Raw genomic sequence first — 20,577 nt, forward strand, 5'->3', positions numbered from 1 at the left:
CATCGTTTAGGATGAACATATCAACGATTAACTCTCTGGGTAACAAATAGGGATTACAACTACCTTTTTACTGGGTAGAATACCAAAAAGAGAATATCCGTCACCAGTTAGGATGAACATATCAAGGATAAACTCAAAGCAGGGGAAGAAAATATTCGTCATCGGTTAGGATGAACATATCAAGGATATGCTTCTTGGGGAAATGTGAAAACGAATCCGCTGAGGATAAAAGGGGGTTATTCTTGTCGGGTATTGGGCAAGAAGTAACAAACTGCAAACTAAGAAGAATACTACCAGTTACTGGGTAATAGACTCTTAGAGGACCAAGGACGGCTATCTATGTAAGATCTAGAAAGAAACGGTCAATCAAGACTCAACCCAATGAGGATATAACTCAAGGGGAGTAGTCCTATTCAGGTAATCAACTGGGGAGGAAACTGAAATAATAATCATCCATGAGAAAATAACTCATTGGGGAAAAGAAAAAGGTTAAAGTCTTTCTGCTTAGGGGGATGACACTCTACAATTGAAGGAGGACAAACACACCAAATTTGCATGGGAAAAAAGTATCACCGCAGCAGAGAATCAAAATAACAATGAATCACAAGGTGTAATAATGCAATAATGCAGTTATATGAGGGTATATGTGTATGTATATGTATATGATAATTATGCTGACAAAACGATCACAAAGGATACAAATGTCGCCGGTTTGAGTCATCGATATAATTCTCGGCCAATCCACACAAGAGGGAAACAACTACTAGAGAAATGATCAAACATCTCAAAAGCTCAATCCTGGCTGAGGAAAGCACAAGGATTTGTTGAGGAAACCGCTATCAAGCCTACGGGGAATTTTAGGTCAACACCATATCAAATTAGAGACAACCTTGCAGGGGATAAACACAAATAGCTACTCAGAATCAAGGAGGAACCCTGACTTAGGATGGAGAAACCAAAATTCCGTCGAAACCAAACAAACTGCTGAAATAACACGCCTACAACTCAAGGGAGGCTGATCACAAACTCAGTTAGGTAAGATGAACAACTCGATTGGGAAATCAACAAACATCGGGTGCTGACATGCTACCGGGGATGAAAGACAGGGGTCACGCCAACTGCTTGGGGAGAACCGATAATGCACCACATTTAGGGCTTACCGCTTTCAAACCAAGTGTTGATATTCCTTTTAAATGAGATCGATTGCTTAAAATTGACGCTTTTATATGTTTTAAGAAAATATGATTTTGATTAAAATTTAATTTCAAAAATGATCATAATAAAATTTAATCTATTTGGCTGAAATTAAACAAGAGTAGAAACAATTGGATAAAAGCTCAACTTTATTTAATAGAATGGTAGTCTGTAAATGACAAGACTCCATAGATCTTCACAAAAGTTGAAAAAATGGTAATTTACATGGAAAAGGGCTACATCAAATACAATGATCACTAATCCTTCTATCAACTCTTGATATCCACTGTGCTCTTGGCCGCTACTGGGGATGATTGATCAGAATCTAATAATGTGTTCAAGGATGTCTTCAAAACTGAAGATCAGCAAGATGCAGTTACTTGCCATAATCCCTAATTTTTGCATAAATTGCCCCAGGGTGGGGTACTCAATTTATCGGGATAACTCTTTCTGTTTTATGTCTCTAACTTTTGCCTGGATCGCCCTTTCGGGTTCAATCCACCGAGACGCTCATTTTTGCCTAAGTCGCCCTTTCAGGTTTTCAACTTAGCGAGCTGTTCTTTTCTTTTTTAGGTGAAGTATTTCTTGACTGCATCTGCGTTCACAGGACGAGTGAACTCTTCACCATCCATATTTGTAAGAATCAAAGCACCGCCTGAAAAGGCTTTCTTCATAACATATGGGCCTTCATAATTAGGAGTCCATTTGCCCCTATAATCTGGTTTGAAAGATGAGATCTTCTTGAGCACAAGGTCACCTTCTCTGAACACATGAGGTCTGACCTTCTTGTCAAAAGCTTTCTTCATTCTCTGCTGGTATAAATGTCCATGACACATGGTAGTCAACCTCTTCTCTTCAATCAAATTCAGCTGGTCAAACCTGGTCTGACACCATTCAGCTTCTGTCAACTTGATTTCCATGAGCACACGCAATGAAGGGATCTCAACCTCTACAGGGAGCACAGCCTTCATGCCATAAACAAGTGAGAAAGGGGTTACCCCTGTTGAAGTGCGGATGGATGTACGATACTCGTGTAACGCAAATGGGAGCATCTCATGCCAATGCTTGTACGTCACAACCATTTTCTGGATGATCTTCTTGATGTTCTTGTTCGCAGCTTCAACATCCCCATTCATCCTAGGTCTGTAGGGAGAAGAATTATGATGTGCGATCTTGAAGTCTTTCCAAAGAGCTTCCACCATGTTATTATTCAAGTTCAATCCATTATCAGTAATGATCTTACTTGGCACACCATAACGGTATATGATCTGATTCTTGATGAACCTCACAACAACTTGCTTGGTTACATTTGCATACGATGCCGCTTCAACCCACTTGGTGAAGTAGTCAATTGCCATCAAAATGAAATGATGTTCATTCTACGCTTTGGGCTCAATCATGCCAATCATGTCAATTCCCCTCATGGAGAAGGGCCATGGGGAAGAAATGACGTTCAACAGTGTCGGGGGAACATGAATCTTATATGCATAAATTTGACACTTGTGGCATTTCTTCACAAACTTGCAACAATCAGATTCCATTGTCAGCCAATAGTAACCTGCTCGCAACATCTTCTTTGCCATTGCATGTCCATTGGAATGAGTACCAAAGGAACCTTCATGGACTTCAGTCATCAACAGGTTTGCTTCGTGTCTATCCACGCATCTGAGCAGAACCATATTGAAGTTTCTCTTGTACAAGACATCACCATTCAGGTAGAAATTGTCGGCTAATCTCCTCAAAGTCTTATTATCTTTCAAAGATGCCCCAGATGGGTAAATCTGACTTTGGAGGAAACACTTGATATCAAAATTCCATGACTTCTCATCTTTGATCTCTTCAACAATGAATACATGAGCTTGTCTACCAAGACGCATCATAGTCAAATTGGGAACCTCGTTCCAATACTTCACTACAATCATTGAAGCCAACATTGCAACAGCATCTGCCATCTAGTTTTCATCTCGAGGGATATGATGAAACTCAACCTTTGAAATGAAAGTTGAAATCCTCCTCGCATAATCTCTATATGGTATCAAACCGGGTTGATTCGTATCCCATTCACCTTTAATTTGATTCACAACCAAAGTTGAATCTCCATAGACGTCTAAATACTTGATTTTGAGATCAATGGCCTCTTTAAGTCCCATAATGCAAGCTTCATACTCAGCCATATTATTGTACACTTAAAAGTCAATCTAGCTGTGAACAGAAAATGTGTGCCTTGAGGAGTAATAATCACTGCCCCAATGCCATTACCATACTGATTAACAACTCCATCAAATACCATGCCCCAACAGGAATCAGGTTCCGACCCTTCTTCAAGCAATGGTTCATCACAATATTTCATTTTCAAGTACAAAATCTCTTCATCAGGAAGATCATACTGCACTGACTGGTAATCTTCAATCAGTTAGTGAGCCAAATGGTCAGCCAAGACACTACCTTTGATCACTTTCTGAGATCGGTATTCAATATCATACTCTGATAACAACATCTGCCAATGGGCAATCCTCCCAGTTAAAGCAGGCTTCTCAAAAATATACTTGATTGGATCCATTTTGGATATCAACCAAGTGGTATGATTCAACATATATTGACGCAGACGCTTAGCAGCCCAAGCCAATGCGCAACAAGTCTTCTCTAGCATAGAATACCGAGTCTCACAATCGGTGAACTTCTTACTGAGGTAGTAAATAGCATATTCCTTCTTTCCAGTCTCATATTGCTGACCAAGAACACAACTCATACTCTCTTCAAGAACAGTCAAATACATGATCAAGGGTCTTCCTTCCACAGGCGGAGACAAAATTGGAGGCTCAAGCAGATACTCTTTGATACTATCAAAAGCTTTCTGAAAGTTTTCGGTCCAATCACAATATTGATCTTTCCGAAGAAGCTTGAATATAGGCGCACATGTGGCAGTCATATGTGAAATGAATCTTGAGATATAATTCAAGCGGCTGAGAAAACCTCTAACTTGCTTCTCAGTTTTGGGCGCAGGCATCTCTTGTATTGCTTTGACCTTGGCAAGATCAACTTCAATACCCTTCTCGCTGACAATAAAGCCCAACAACTTACCAGAACGAACATCAAAAGTACACTTATTAGGATTCAAGCGGAGTTTATACTTCCTCAAACGCTGGAATAGCTTCAACAAATGCTCAACATGTTCCTCTTCGTCGATGGATTTAGCAATCATATCATTAACATAGACTTCGATCTCTTTATGCATCATATCATGAAAAAGAGTAGTTATTGCTCTTTGGTAAGTTGCACCAGTATTCTTTAAACCGAAAGGCATCAGTCTATAACAGAATGTTCCCCAAGGTGTAATGAATGTGGTCTTCTCCATATCTTTGGGTTCCATCTTGATCTGATTATATCTGGAAAATCAGTCCATAAACGAAAAGACTTTGAATTTAGCTATATTGTCTACCAAAGTATCAATGTGTGGCAGAGGGAAATCATCTTTCGGACTGGCTTTATTCAAATCTCTATAATCAAACCACATACGGACTTTTCCATCCTTCTCCGGAACATGTACAATATTGGCAACCCACTGCGGATATTCAGCAGTCACAAGGAAATCGGCATCAATATGCTTTTGCACTTCTTCTTTGATCTTCACTGCCATATCAGGATGAGTCCTCCTCAATTTCTGCTTGACTGGAGGGAATTCTGGCTTTAACGACAATCTATGCTCCACAATCTCAAAGTCCAAACCAGGTGTCTTGATAGGACCAAGCAAACACATCTGAATACTCTCGGAGAAGATCAATCAACCCCTTCTTAACTTCTGGACACAATCGAGACCCAATCTTGACTTCTTTCACATCATCCTCGGAACCCAAGTTGACTAACTCAATCTGTTTTTCGAATGGCTGAATGGCTTTTTCCTCGTGCTCAAGTAGACGATACAATTCATCAGACACTTCATCGTCACTTTCCTCCTCAGCCTCAAACACATGGAATTCAAAGTTTGGAGAAAGAGTAGGATCATTGTATTCAATGGGTTTAGAAACCAACCTGCATAATGATTTGATATTTTGATTTAAGAGAAGTGAATTGTGACCAAATATTATGCAGATGGACAAATTATATTTATTGATTTATGTTTTTTATGATTACCATTTTCAGAATAAAGTAAAAAGTAAAAATAAAACATCATAGATGTGGATGAATAGAATTATATTTTATTGATGATCAAATTTGAAAATGCCCAAACAATGTTCACTTCTCCCTTAGACATAGGAGAAGGATTTTCAAAAAAACAAATAAAAGTAATAACTTAGATCGATGCACAATAATAGGAACATCAACAACAGTCCAATTGTTGCAACCTTTTCCATGCGTCACAAAATTGGTGCAGTATTCATCTTCGTCACCCTTGATCACGACGGATAAGTGTTGTTCATTACCATGAATGAACCCTCCGCTACGAAAACTGGGTTGCACATCCTCAGCTCTAATCACAGATGAACCTCGTTGGAAACCCAAACCAGCTCTGCTCTTGTTGTCAGCGACCTCTACCATCTCTCCCCACTGATCAGACTTACCATCTTCAACAATTCTCTGCGCATCTTTGAATGAGGACATAGGTGCCCCAACTCTCTTTTCCTCAATAATAGATAAGGCTTTGAATGGAGTTCCAATCTCATCCTCAGCTTCTTCATAAGAGAAAGACGACAGGTGGCTTACCAACAAAGCCTTTTCCCCACCGACAATGACAAGCTTTCCATTCTTCACGAACTTCAATTTCTGATGCAACGTCGAAGTAAAAGCTCCCGCCTCATGTATACATGGCCTTCCTAATAAGAAACTATAGGCCGGGTGGATATCCATTACCTGGAAAGTAATCTAGAAATCACTCGGACCTATCTTCACACGAAGGTCCACTTCTTCGATCACAGTCTTGCGAGAATCGTTAAAAGCTTTGACGATCACGCCACTATATCTCATCGGATCTCCTTGATACGACAATCTTGACAGAGTTGATTTCCGGAGTACATTCAATGAAGAACCAGTGTCAACCAATACATTTGACAGAGCGTCCTTCTTACAATTCATTGAAATGTGTAGTGCCAAGTTGGGATTTCTACCCTCCTTAGGGAGTTCTTCATCACAAAAGCTAAGATTATTTCAGGAAGTGATGTTAGCCACAATATGATCGAACTGATCCACCGTAACATCATGTTCCACATAAGCTTGTTCTAACACCTTTTGTAGTGCTTCTATATGTGCTTCAGAGTTCATAAGCAGAGACATTACTGAAATCTTGGAGGGAGTTTGGAGCAGCTGCTCCACCACATTAAACTCACTCTTCTTGATTAATTGGAGTACCTCATCATCATCGTTAGGCTTCAAACCGCTGGATTCACTAGACTGGCACTTTGGAGCACTAACCGGATCTACTACAGGTATATCAACATTCTTACCCACATAACAATCTTCTACATTTTTAGGGAACACCGACCCAAAGACACGACTACTACGGGTCACTTTCGTAACATCAGCTATACTTACAACAAAACTGGTCGTAGGAAATGGGACCTCTTGACCATTCTCTAGCATGGTAGCATTGTACTGATATGGGACAGCCTTATCAGATGCATACGGGACGGGGCCCGCTAACCGTATAACCAACGTCGATATTGATCTGTTGCTGACACTGTTACTGTTGCTGCTGTCGTACTGGATCACTATTCTTTCTGGAGTTTTGAACACTGGGACAATAGCATTCACATCGTCACCTAAGTGACGGGACTGAAGAATCTGGATCATACCCTCATCCATCAACCTATGGATGTCTCTTTTCACAATTACGCAACCTCGAGAATTAACATTGTAGATTGCATAACCATCATGGTCATGCTCACAATCACTAACCAAACAGATATCCTTGTGCATCCTCACCAAGGACCTTCTAATGAAGCGTACATCATATACTTTGAATTCCCCGGGACAGCCGTCCATCATATTAACAGATGAATTTCCATGAGTAGGTAGTGGGTTAGCTTTGACATTCGGCACACGGTCCTCAAAGGACACCATTCCATCCTTAACCAGCTTTTGGACTTCGTAATTCAGAGGGTAGCAATTCTCAATATCATGATCGGGAGCTCCTTGGTGAAAAGCACAACGGAGTTCCGGTTTATACCACCATGGAAGTGGTTCATGGATTTGAGGCGGATTTATTGGTTGCAAAAGGTTCTTGAGAACCAATGATGGATACAGTTCAGCATAAGTCATAGGAATTGGGTCAAAAGAGACCTTTTTCCTCTCAAAGTTTTGTTGTTATTGATTATTGTTGATATTGTTGTTGTTGTAGGCGTTTGTTCATTGTTGTGGTTGTTGTTGATGTTGTTGTTGAATTGATGTTGATTGATTGTTAGAAAATACCGGAATGACAGATGACACTTGATGATGGTGTTGACGGGGTTATGGACTTCTTCTCACATGAGGCCTCCTCTGCCTCCCAACAAATACTGCATTAGTCTCGTTTTCTTTCTTTCTAGCAAACCCACTGCCATACTTCTTGCTGGACGAAACTTCCTCTCTAGATAATCGTCCTTCTCAAACACCTTCTTCTAACCTCATCCCCATGTTTACCATCTCGGTAAAATCACTGGGGGCACTGGAAATCATGCGCTCATAATAAAATAAGCTCAGGGTCTTGAGAAAAATCTTGGTCATATCCTTTTCTTACAAAGTAGGGGTAATCTGAGTGGCAAGCTCTCTCCATCACTGTGCGTGCTCTTTAAACGTCTCCTTATCCTTCTGAGACAATGATCTCAACTAGTCCCTATCTGGCGCCATATCCACATTATATTTGTACTGCTTCACAAATGATTCACCCAAATCATTGAATGTGCGGACACTCACACCATCCAAACCCATGTACCACTTCAGAGCGGCACCAGTCAAACTGTCTTGGAAATAGTGAATTAATAACTGATCATTATTAGTTTGCATCGACATCTTTCTAGCATACATGACGAGATGACTGAGCGAACAGGTATTCCCCTTATACTTTTCAAAGTTAGGAACTTTGAACTTCATCGGGATTTTCACATTTGGAACCAAGCAAAGTTCCGCAGCACTCTTACCAAATAAATCTTTTGCCCTCTGTAACACGGTGGGAGAACTGACTTGAGTTAAATGTTGCGGATAGCAAGAGTCGCCACCGACTTTTATTTTATCCAAAAGGAAAGGACATAAAAGAACAGGAAAGACCTTAAAAAGATTTTGAGTTCGGGGGGTAGGTTATACAAAGGGAAGGTATTAGCACCCTTTATATCCATGGTTATCCATGGGCTCTTAGTTACTTAGCTCACTTCGTTTGTTTGCAAGAGTGTAGTGTGTGATTAGAAAAATTTCTTTAAGTACTTTGTAATGACCCTCGTATGGATGTATACAAAGCCTAGTTTAGAAATTGTGAGGTGTAAAAGTAATTTTGAAAAGTGTGAGCAAGTAACTATGAGATACCTACCCTAGATTAAGTCTTTCGTGTTCTCGTATATTCTTTCAATGGTAAGAATGTCCCTATTATTAAGGAATAGGTAGTCATTACCTTGGATGTGTTTAAGGGACGGGCGTAGGGTCATCGTATGGTCAATGAAGGCAACATAAGGGGTGTCTTTAGCAACTCGTAGGGACTATCATCATATTTACCGAAGGGACAAGATCATTATATCGTAGGCAACCTCGTAGGGACTTGATCTTTTAAGTTTATAGGGACTTGATGATTTTTCTGTTTGAAGGGACTTTGCTTAAGACACCCCTATTTTCGAGGGACTTGACCATTTAAAGAAGGCAACCAAGAGGAATACCCTAGGAAGTACAGATGGCGATCAAAGATCGACTTACGTGTGTGAGTGTTATTTTTCAGATATTTGTCTTGAATTTAATTTTCTAAGTTCAATTATTTACAGTTAGTTTTTTGCAATCCCTAAATTACTAACCACGCAATAAATATTTACAAAAATAAAAGCAAGAAAAATAAATTCCTAAACTATTACATGGCTATGGGACAGATACATAATAATCAGGCGAGAAAGAATAAATTTACAACCTATACATTTGTTCCTAATATTATAAATAAAACAAAATTAAAATAAGGAAAATAATGAAGCAAAAATAGAATAGATAAAAGCAAATAATAATAAAATAATAAATAAACAATGGTAATAAAGCAATAATAAAATAACAATAATAATAAAGTGATAATAAAAAGGTTAGAATTTTAAAAGAAATTATTTTAGGTTAAACAAGTTAGATTTTTTAGAAGTTATTAGAAAAATATGAGTTTAAAATAAATTAGTAATAATAAAAGAATTTAAAATACATTAATGTACAAATTATAAAATAAAAGAGTTATATGAAAAATATCAAGTTAGTTATTTACAAAATAAATAAAGATTATAGAAAATATCAAATTATTAGATTAATAGGTTTATTATTATTATTCAATTAGAAAAATGGTCAATTAGATTTTATTTACAAAATATATAAGGATTTATTATTATAAGTAAGTAATACAAAAAAAGTTATTAAAATAGTTAGTATTTATTATTTATTTACAAAAAATATAAAGGTTATAGAAAAATATTAAATAATTAATTTAGTAGGTTTTCACGCCCTACATTACTAAACCACGCAGTTAATATAGGATCAATGGCAGGAATTTAAATGGCAGAAAAATAAAATGGCAGAAAATCAATGGCAGAAAATAAAACTCTAATTATTACAACGCTTTGGTGCAGTTACATAATAAAGATGGCGAAAAGTAAAACTGAAAATATTACAAGTTAAAACTTAAAATATTACAAGGGCGAAGCAGTTACAGTGTATGAATAACATAAATATGAGCGAAAATAGGAAACAATAATAAGGTTTGTTAAGGTTTAAGAAAAGGTTTATGGTTTAGAGGAAACAACACGGTTAAAGTTTTAGGTTTGAAATTTAGAGTTTGTGGCGAAATTGTAAGGGTTTAGGAAAAATCAGGGTAGTTAGTTATGAAAAAAATGTGCAGATCTAAATATATGTGTATATATATAAAAAATGAATTAAAAAAAAACAACGGCGTTGCTAGCGCAAAATTGCGATCATCGCAACTGGATCGGATAACACAAATGTCACGCCTCATACACGTATATGTGAAAACGGCGTATTGACACGATCCGATCCGAAAACATAATCAAATATATCAACAAAATAGATAAAGTATATATCATATATAAACTATTACCAAACTGTGTGTACGATAGTATAGATCAGCCACTCTCAGTTTCTCTTTTTTGTTCTGTCTTTCGGCCTCCCTCTATCAGTCATGCTAGTAAATATATATAGGAACAACTTAGGTTAATGATAATGGGCCTAAGTTTATTTTGAAACCCAATATTAAATTAAAAACTGAATAAAGTTAAATAATTAAAATAGTTAAAATTAAAATAAAAACTAATTAACCTATTTATTTATTCTAGACCCAATATTAAATTAAAAACTGAATAAAGTTAAATAATTAAAATAGTTAAAATTAAAATAAAAACTAATTAACCTATTTATTTATTCTAGACCCAATATAAAAATAAATAGACTAAAAAAAAATAAAAGTCGGACACCAAAATGCTCGAAAAAATAAAATGAACATGTCAAAATAATCAGCGCGAAATAAATGACTCGGAAAAATACAGCGTTTGGTCGGATTTTGAAATAAAAATTATGACCGTTTAAACCGCTCAGACTGATCAACATATGACCAAAAATAGTCGTAAAAATATTTTTAGCATGTCAAATTAAACCACGTGAACCGCAGATTAATGTTACCGACATTTGCAAACTTAAACTTGACATTTTTTCGTTGACTAATTTTAGGCACAGTTAAAAAGTTAATTTGACCAGTCTGTTTGTAAATTCCGAGAAATTATTCCGGCTAATATTAAGACAGAAAAAAATGTTATGCTATGAAGATGATGCAAATGAATGTGAAACAAAAAATTGGTTAGAGTTAAAAATAGAGGGCAAATTTTGGGGTGCAACGGCTGCCCCTGTTCAATTTTCTGAAACCTGAGGAGTTAGATTGGCCTGTGTGCCATTCGTGACTTGGAAGGTTGAAGGGGATTGAACAGAAAAGCCCAAAAATTTGCACTCGCCGGTGCGTAAAGTAACACTGATGACTGGTTGTATATGCTTAAGTGGGCTTGAAGATGCCACTTGGAAGAACTGGGGATGGGCTTATAGATGTCATCCATAATATCAGGAGGTGATAATATCTTGATGTTGATACTGGATATCAGTACTAGGTCTTCGTATAGGCCGTCTCTGAATCGTATCTAAGAACATACTTTTAATTTAAGTGTCAGAACCAAATCTTCGTGGCGATTTCTTTCTGAATTAAGTATCAGCACTAGACCTTCGTATAGATCGTCTCTGAACTGTTTTGAATTGTTGAATAAACCAGTAGAAATAAATCTTCGTGATGATTATCTCTTCTGGAAATATCCTGGATTAGGGAATAGATCTTCGTATAGACCGTTTGCCTAATATCCAAGAACAAAAGAGTGTCAGGATGAAATCTCCTGAAAATATCCTGGACTAGGGAATAGATCTTCGTATAGACCGTTTGCCTACTATCCAAGAACAAAAGAGTGTCAGGATGAAATCTCCTGAAAATATCCTGGACTAGGGAATAGATCTTCATATAGACCGTTTGCCTACTATCCAAGGACACCTTGAGTAATGATTAAGTATCAGCACTAGATCTTCGTATAGATCGTTTCTGACCTGTTGTGAATTGTTGATAGTATTTTATCTGTATATAACCATCCTGCAAGGAAAAGGTTAGTTTATGCAATATGTATGCATGCATGGCACGGTGCATCTAAGTAAATGTATTATGCACTTATGGATATGCTATGGTATGATGTAAATGATGTATGTATGAATCATGCGGCCTGAAGCGTCAGGATATCTTTGTATAACAACTGCTGGCTAGGGAAAATAAATCCCGATTCATTGCTGAAGAGTATGAGGAACTCGTTCCCGTCTTGTTTGATAGTATAGTATTTGTCAATTCCCATATTCGTTCGTCGTACTTCTATTGAAGGAATAAGTTCCTGAGTATCCCGACTGGGGATAAAAGTGATGGACATAAATTCAAGGGGAGACGTAATTCGAAGTATCTATAAAGATAGATTTGCTCTACTGGGGATTTGTAGTGGGGATGAACCGGCGAAGCTTCGTTGAACTACTACCCTCGTTCGTCCTTAGTAAATACTATTACTGCATTTTATGCATTTCTGGTAGACATCAGTCGTATTCAAAAGCATACATACATTCAAACACAACCAATGGATGTTTTCGCTTATGTAAATAGAGTAAAAGATGAAATTTTATTTATATCACAAAGTGACCTATACATAGGCAAGTTTGTACAAGGAGACAGAAATCCTAGTAAGAGGAATTCGTCGTAAATTTTTTATAAAACAAAGAAAACAGCTATGTGAAAAATGATCCTATTGAGTTTCAATTCTACTATTGCCATTATCTTCAAATATCTCATCTTCTGCTGTTGAGACAGAAACGATTGGATTGATCTTTATCTGTTTGAACTTGATTTAGGTAGCACCATCAGTTGAAGTTACATGAGTGATCCAAACGAGACATAGTCATACGCTTTAATCCCTAACTTTTGCCTGGATTGCCCTTTCAGGTTTTCAATCCACCGGGATACCCTTTTTTGCCCAAGCCGCCTTTTCAGGTTTTCGACTTGCCAGGTGTACATTTTTTTATATATATCCCTAATTTTTGCCCGAACCCTTTTGGTTTGTCGGGATGCCCTTATTTTTGCCTAGGCCAGTCAACCTAGCGGGTCTCTTTTTATGCGTAGTAGTTTTTAACTATGTCTGCGTTTACAGGCTGTGGAAAGTCTTCACCATCCATAGTAGTAAGCAGCATGGCACCTCCTGAGAATACTCTTTTGACCACAAATGGTCCTTCATATGTAGGAGTCCACTTGCCCCTAGGATCACCCTGTGGTAGTATGATACGCTTGATTACCAAGTCACCAGCCTGATATACCTTTGGCTTGACATTCTTATTGAAAGCTTTGATCATCCGTTTCTGGTACATCTGACCATGACAAACAGCTGCCAACCTCTTCTCATCAATCAAATTTATCTGGTCGAGTCGAGTCTGAATCCATTCATCCTCGTCCAAGCCTGCATCCTTCATGATTCTTAAGGAAGGGATCTGAACTTCAATGGGCAGAACTGCTTCCATACCATAGACTAAGGAGAATGGGGTTGCCCCTGTTGAAGTACGCACTGAAGTGCAATAACCATGAAGAGCAAAGGGTAACATCTCATGCCAGTCTTTGTATGTTACTGTCATCTTTTGTATGATCTTCTTAATATTCTTATTAGCAGCCTCCACGACGCCATTCATCTTTGGCCGGTACGGAGAAGAGTTATGGTGTTTTATTTTGAACTGTGTGCAGAGTTCAGCAATCATCTTGTTGTTCTTCCGGAGAGAGCAGGTTTCTCAGATGTATATTTGATAAGATCCATCTTAGAAATCAATAAAGTGGTATGATTCAACATATACTGTCTTAGTCGGCGAGCAGCCTAAGCCAAAGCATAACAAGCTTTCTCGAGCTGGGAGTATCTTGTTTCACAGTCGGTACCTTTTGCTAAGGTAGTATATTGCATGCTCTTTTCGACCAGACTCGTCATGTTGCCCCAACACACACCCTATTGAATTTTCTAACACGGTCAAATGCATGATTAGAGGTCTTCCTTCAACTGGTGGCATCAGATTTATAGGTTCTTGGAGATACTTCTTGATTTTGTCAAAAGCTTCTTGACATTCATCATTCCATATCATCTCTTGATTTTTCCAGCGAAAACCTCTACATAGTCACGTAACATCCGACTCAATCTTTCTTTGACACTGTTTTCCAAGCCTGCTCCTATTTTGACTTCTTTCTTGTCTACTTCAGTACCCAGATTTACAACCTCAATTGATTCCTCATGCGGCTGTGTAACTTTCTCTTCTTGTTGTAATAACCTAGCAAGCTCTATAGGTACTTCACAATCTTCATCCTTTCCATCTTCAGCTTGATAGATCGGATTCTCGAAATTATAATTGGCAATAGTAGAACTGTTATCAACAGGATCCAGAGTGGATGAGGATCTGCATTTTAGTAATGTGGGTGTGTGTAAGAACACATAGCTGATGAAAATAAAATAAAAGAAAAACAAAGAGCCCAATATTTACGAAAACGAAACGTCCATTGATTTTTATCGAATGAAGTATGCAAATGAAATGACATCCCGAAACAAGCATACCATTGTGCCCCGGGTAAGGCACAAGGCTTAAAAGTTTAATTGTTCAACATAGTAATAGTATTTACTCCTGACTAAAGGAGATAGGAAGAACGTCTTCAGCCTTCCAATTGTTGAGCCCATCACCCACAGTAGGAAAAATCCAGTTATCCAGATTGTAGTCTTCATTATAGTCACCCACAACATTGATTTGATCTTTCATGTTCCCTGGATTGGTGATACGAACAGCACGAGCACGACGAACAGCCTTCTGGGACTCTGTAGTGAAACCCAAACCAAACTTGTCAGACTTGTAAGGAATGTCGGGAAGCTGACCCCAAATAGTACAACCACCTTCTTCAACCACAGCTCTAGCATCTTTGAGGGGAGCCATTGTATGAGGTACTCTGGTAACCACAGGAACTCTTTTAACCACAGGAGGAGCTTAAGTAGCGGGAACGACCCAAGGAACTACTTCAAATGTCTGGCAAGGAGTCTCAACATATTCACTTTCCACTTCAACATACTTAAATGTATTAACATGACTGACCATATATTCTTCCTCTCCATAAACAGTTACGATCTTTCCCTTCACTGGATATCTCAACTTCTGATGTAGAGTGGAGGTCACAGCACCTGCCCCGTGGATCCAGGGGCGCCCAAGCAAACAAGAGTACGCAGGACGAATATCCATTACATAGAAGGTAGAATCGAAGACTTGAGAGCCTACTTTGATCGGGAGATCTATTTCTCCATGCACCACTCTTCTTGAACCATCAAAGGCTCTCACCACTATATTACTTGGTCTTAACACAACATCTTCAGGACTGAGCTTGTTCAGAACCTCTTTGGGAAGTACATTCAATGAAGAGCCATTGTCTATCAACACATGAGTCAAGGTAGTGCCCCTACATTCAATGGAGATATGTAAAGCTCTGTTATGGTTTCTTTTGGCAGGAGTCAAGTCAGCATCAGAGAAACCTAACCCATTATCATAAGTCAGATGTGCAACACAATTTTCAAATTGATCCACAGAAATTTCATTTGGTACATGAGCAGTCCTTAAGAATTTGATCAAGGCTTTAGCATGAGCCTCAGAACACAGCAACAAAGACAACATGGAAATTTTGGAGGGAGTATGCCCCAACTGGTCAACAATATCATAATCACTCTTACGAATGATCTTCAGCACTTCTTCCATCTGTTTAGAGAGATTTTCAGTAGTCGGTGCTTCAGCTTGCACAGGTTCAACCACAGGACCTTTGCCTTGAGCATCAGTACTTGGCTCAGAAGTGGAGGTAGTAGTTGGAAGAACTGTATTTTTTGAGGTAGCTGGAGGAGAGAAAATTCTTCCACTTCTGGTGATCTTACTAGATCCAGCAATATTATCAACATCAAGGTTATCATCAATAACAGGTGTATCAGTCAAAGGTTCCTACTTAACACCATGGATATAAACATCAGAACCGTAATTCCAGGGTATAGCTTTATCAGAAGTATAAGGAATAGGGCCAGGAGTGGTAATAATCATGGGAGGCACTCTAACTTCAGCAACAGTCTTCACCAGGCCTTCAGCAGTAATTTTGATAGGACCCTTGGAAGTGATCTTGACAGTCTGTTCAAGAGCCATTTCTGCTGAAATAAACAGCGAGAAGATAAGATACCTGTTCATAAGAAACCTGTGATGCAATAATATGGTATGTAGATGCTTATGCAATGTTTTCAAGGACCGTAGGATTTAAATTTGTTTAAACCACCAAAAAGTAAACTTTTATTAGTAATAAACTTGTTTGCCCCTTGGGCTTACAATAAAAATGAAATGAATACAAAAAATGGGGTTTTAAGTCTCCCATGGACGTTTCCTCTTTGTGTTGAGGTATGAGTTGAGATTCCGATCCTCGTGAAGTTGTTTTGTTAGCTCCAGGATTCTTTCCTGACTTGCCTTGTAATGAGTCTCAAAAGTATCTCTTTGCTCCTTCAACTGGATCCAGGACCTCTGTAACTCTTCCATGTCAGTGGGCATGTCTAGATGAAGAATGATGTAAGAAGTATCTCCTTCAGCAACAGGCTCCATGGTAACTGGCAGGATAGCAGGATATGGCATCATAAGAGTCTGAGCACGAGATCGTACCCATCTGAGATATGGTTCCATAGGAATAGTGTACTTGGGTTCCAGAGTCTTGCTGTCAACCTTGTTCACTTTACCCCATGCTCGTATGAACCTTTGACGGTAACCTTGAAGATCGTTGTCGTAGTCGAACACAATACCCTGAATAAGCATGTCATGAGGACCATCAGTCCGAGCGTAACCAAACTGACGTAGAGCTAAAGAAGGGTTGTAGGTAATGCCCCCTCTTATGCCAAGGAGTGGCACATTAGGGAACTCCCCACAACGGTCAATGATGGTAACATTCTCCATAGATCTAGAGCACCAATGAATATCTGAATGAGAAAGTGACATAATCCTCTTGGACCACCTGAACCCTTGTTCATTCTTCATCACTGATCGAGGAAGGTGAGAAATAAACCACCTAGATAATAGAGGTATGCAACACATCAAAGTTCCTCGTGCCTTCGTAGTACGGGTATGAAGAGAGTGTAAGATGTCTCCAAGTAATGTAGGCACTGGATTGCGAGTCAGAAATATGTTGATGGCGTGTACGTCTATGAACTGGTCTGGATTGGGGAACAATACTAAGCCATAAATCAATAGGGCTAAGATCTCCTCAAAAGCATCATAACTCATAGCCTTCAGGAATACTTGAGCTTTCTCCATCAATACCTTAGCAAGAATACCCTTAACTCCACTCCTTGTTTCTAGGACAATGTCTGATTTCTTTAAATGTAAGGCTGCAGCAATGACTTCAGGTTTAGGCTCTTTTTCCAAGCCTGTGAAGGGTTTCTGATCAAGAATAGGTATACCCAGAAGCTTGGAGAACTCTTCCATTGTAGGAACCAGCTGATAGTCGGGAAATGTGAAGCAATGATGTTTAGGGTCAAAGAACTGAAACAGGACACTCATCATGTCTTCATTGAACCCTGAAGTGACTAGATCCAGTAGGTGACCATGCCTCTTGATGAACTGGGAGTTTTCAGAAACTTGAGAGACCAATTCCTTAAGCTTAGGAGGTATTCCTACAAAGTTGATCCGGATAGTATTCCTACGAGCAGAAGCCATGACCTGCAATAAAGATAAATCCTTTGGTCCTTGAAATGGTTAGTGAAAATGCTATGCTTATGATGCATGATGATGCTATGATGTTATGCTCAATCACAAACATGTGGCACACACAAACAAGTCACACAATAGCCCTAGGTTTGAAGGCTTGCATGAGGTTTAAAGGTAAGTACCCTCCCCTGAAGTTTAGTTGATTCATCCTGTCCTACAAAAGTAACCAGGTTCTAAGGGATCTCAAAATCATTGATCCTTCACAAGGGTGGTTGTTCAGTAGGCAACTTACTTGCCAACCAAAACCCTCCAAGTTTAGGATCTCAATGAGTGTAGTATCGAGTATCAACCAACCTCAGTCTTCACCAAAGTCGGTTATCTCACTACTTTCTAAAGGCCAAGATGGGATGACTAGGGTTCTAAAAGTCAGTTAGTGTATTGACAACATATGGCAGCCTCATATTATCCTCAACTTGCTTAAGGAACATAAGCACCAACCAAGAAGTCACACTAACTATGGCCACCAGATCAACCATATCGATATACGCCGTACAGTTTCCTTGGTCTATTGCCATTTACCTAAGGTACACTAGATCCGGGTTAGGGTCTTTCACACATAAGAGCACCCAACAGATAAGTATAAAGCAAACAAGGCAAACAATTTTAGAGTGATCTAATTCCTAAGGGTACCCCTCTTTTATTAAATCCCCAGCAGAGTCGCCAGTTCTGTAACACGGTGGGAGAACTGACTTGAGTTAAATGTTGCGGATAGCAAGAGTCGCCACCGACTTTTATTTTATCCAAAAGGAAAGGACATAAAAGAATAGGAAAGACCTTAAAAAGATTTTGAGTTCGGGGGGTAGGTTATACAAAGGGAAGGTATTAGAACCCTTTATATCCATGGTTATCCATGGGCTCTTAGTTACTTAGCTCACTTCGTTTGTTTGCAAGAGTGTAGTGTGTGATTAGAAAAATTTCTTTAAGTACTTTGTAATGACCCTCGTATGGGTGTATACAAAGCCTAGTTTAGAAATTGTGAGGTGTAAAAGTAATTTTGAAAAGTGTGAGCAAGTAACTATGAGATACCTACCCTAGATTAAGTCTTTCGTGTTCTCGTATATTCTTTCAATGGTAAGATTGTCCCTATTATTAAGGAATAGGTAGTCATTACCTTGGATGTGTTTAAGGGACGAGGCGTAGGGTCATCGTATGGTCAATGAAGGCAACATAAGGGGTGTCTTTAGCAACTCGTAGGGACTATCATCATATTTACCGAAGGGACAAGATCATTATATCATAGGCAACCTCGTAGGGACTTGATCTTTTAAGTTTATAGGGACTTGATGATTTTTCTGTTTGAAGGGACTTTGCTTAAGACACCCCTATTTTCGAGGGACTTGGCCATTTAAAGAAGGCAACCAAGAGGAATACCCTAGGAAGTACAGATGGCGATCAAAGATCGACTTACGTGTGTGAGTGTTATTTTTCAGATATTTGTCTTGAATTTAATTTTCTAAGTTCAATTATTTACAGTTAGTTTTTTGCACTCCCTAAATTACTAACCACGCAATAAATATTTACAAAAATAAAAGCAAGAAAAATAAATTCCTAAACTATTACATGGCTGGTGGGAAAATAGCAAGTGTACTATTTTTCTCACTGTAGTAATAAAAGGGAAATTCCCCGTTTGTCGATCTCAAGGACTGCTTGACGATACAGAGTTTATCGATTGTTTCAATTAGACAAAAGCCTTTGGTTTTTATGTTGTGAGTAATTATACTACCAATTGCAAATAAATAAAACAAGTAAAAAGGTTGAACGAGATACAAATGAGAGAAGATTGCTAGGGTTCGGTGAATGAAACTTCCTGTAACAGATATAATTTATGAAGGCTTAGACAATATTCCTGTCCAATTAATTCCGGTCCTCAAGGGTATCTATTCCTAAGTCCTTAGTGAAAAGACCTTTGATTATGTAACCTAATTACTATGTCCATAAATAATTAAGTTCATACTCAAGCATTTCGAATATCAAGAATTACCGGTCAGATAGAAAATCCCTAGTCCTAGGTTATTTTTACTATCCAAAATTCTTATACATATCAATGAATAATTGATGTCCAGCTTAAACTATTCATATTAATCATCATTCGTTGGTCCGACGAATAAAGCATAAAGAACGGTAATAAGAACAAATCAATGGAAAAGAAGAAATAGTCAATGCACTCATAAACATAAAATCTGTCACATTCAGAATCAGGGTCACCCCCTAGCAATGGGGGGGTTTAGCTACTCATAATCGAAATAAAAACAAAGATTAATATTGTTGTCATTACAGAATTTCGTGAGGAATCAATCTTCAATCGTCGGAAAACTCTTGAACATGTGAATCCTCTGATAAACGTAGAGTCTCCAGCTCTCAAAACGTGTCTTCTTTCTCTTCAAAATCGTCCAACCCTTGAAAAATCGTTTTCTCCCCTCTAAATAGCTATTCAGTTGGGCTTTTCCTGATTCTGAGCTTGATACGCATATTGCCCAGTCTCATACGCGTATTGCCCAGTCTGGTACGCGTATTGCACGTAAAACAGCCTCTGATACGCGTATTGCCCAGTCTGGTACGCGTATCACCAGTTTGGTACGCGTATCACCAGAAGCTTGTCTTTTTGCTTGATTTTCAACCCCTCTGGTCATTTGCGTATGCTACGCGTACTGGGAAGGTCCATACGCGTATCATGTAAGGCCATACGCGTATGGACAGCAACTTCTTCAAGAATTGATTTTTTCTTCCGTTTTCTTGCTCGGGCTTAATTCCGCATCTGACGTTTGATTCCCTGAGCTTCCAAACTAGTTTTTTACCTGCTAACATACCCAAAAGTGTAAAATATCCTCA

Source organism: Lathyrus oleraceus, chromosome 1 (genome assembly GCF_024323335.1).
Source record: "Lathyrus oleraceus cultivar Zhongwan6 chromosome 1, CAAS_Psat_ZW6_1.0, whole genome shotgun sequence".
Lineage (NCBI taxonomy): Eukaryota > Viridiplantae > Streptophyta > Magnoliopsida > Fabales > Fabaceae > Lathyrus > Lathyrus oleraceus.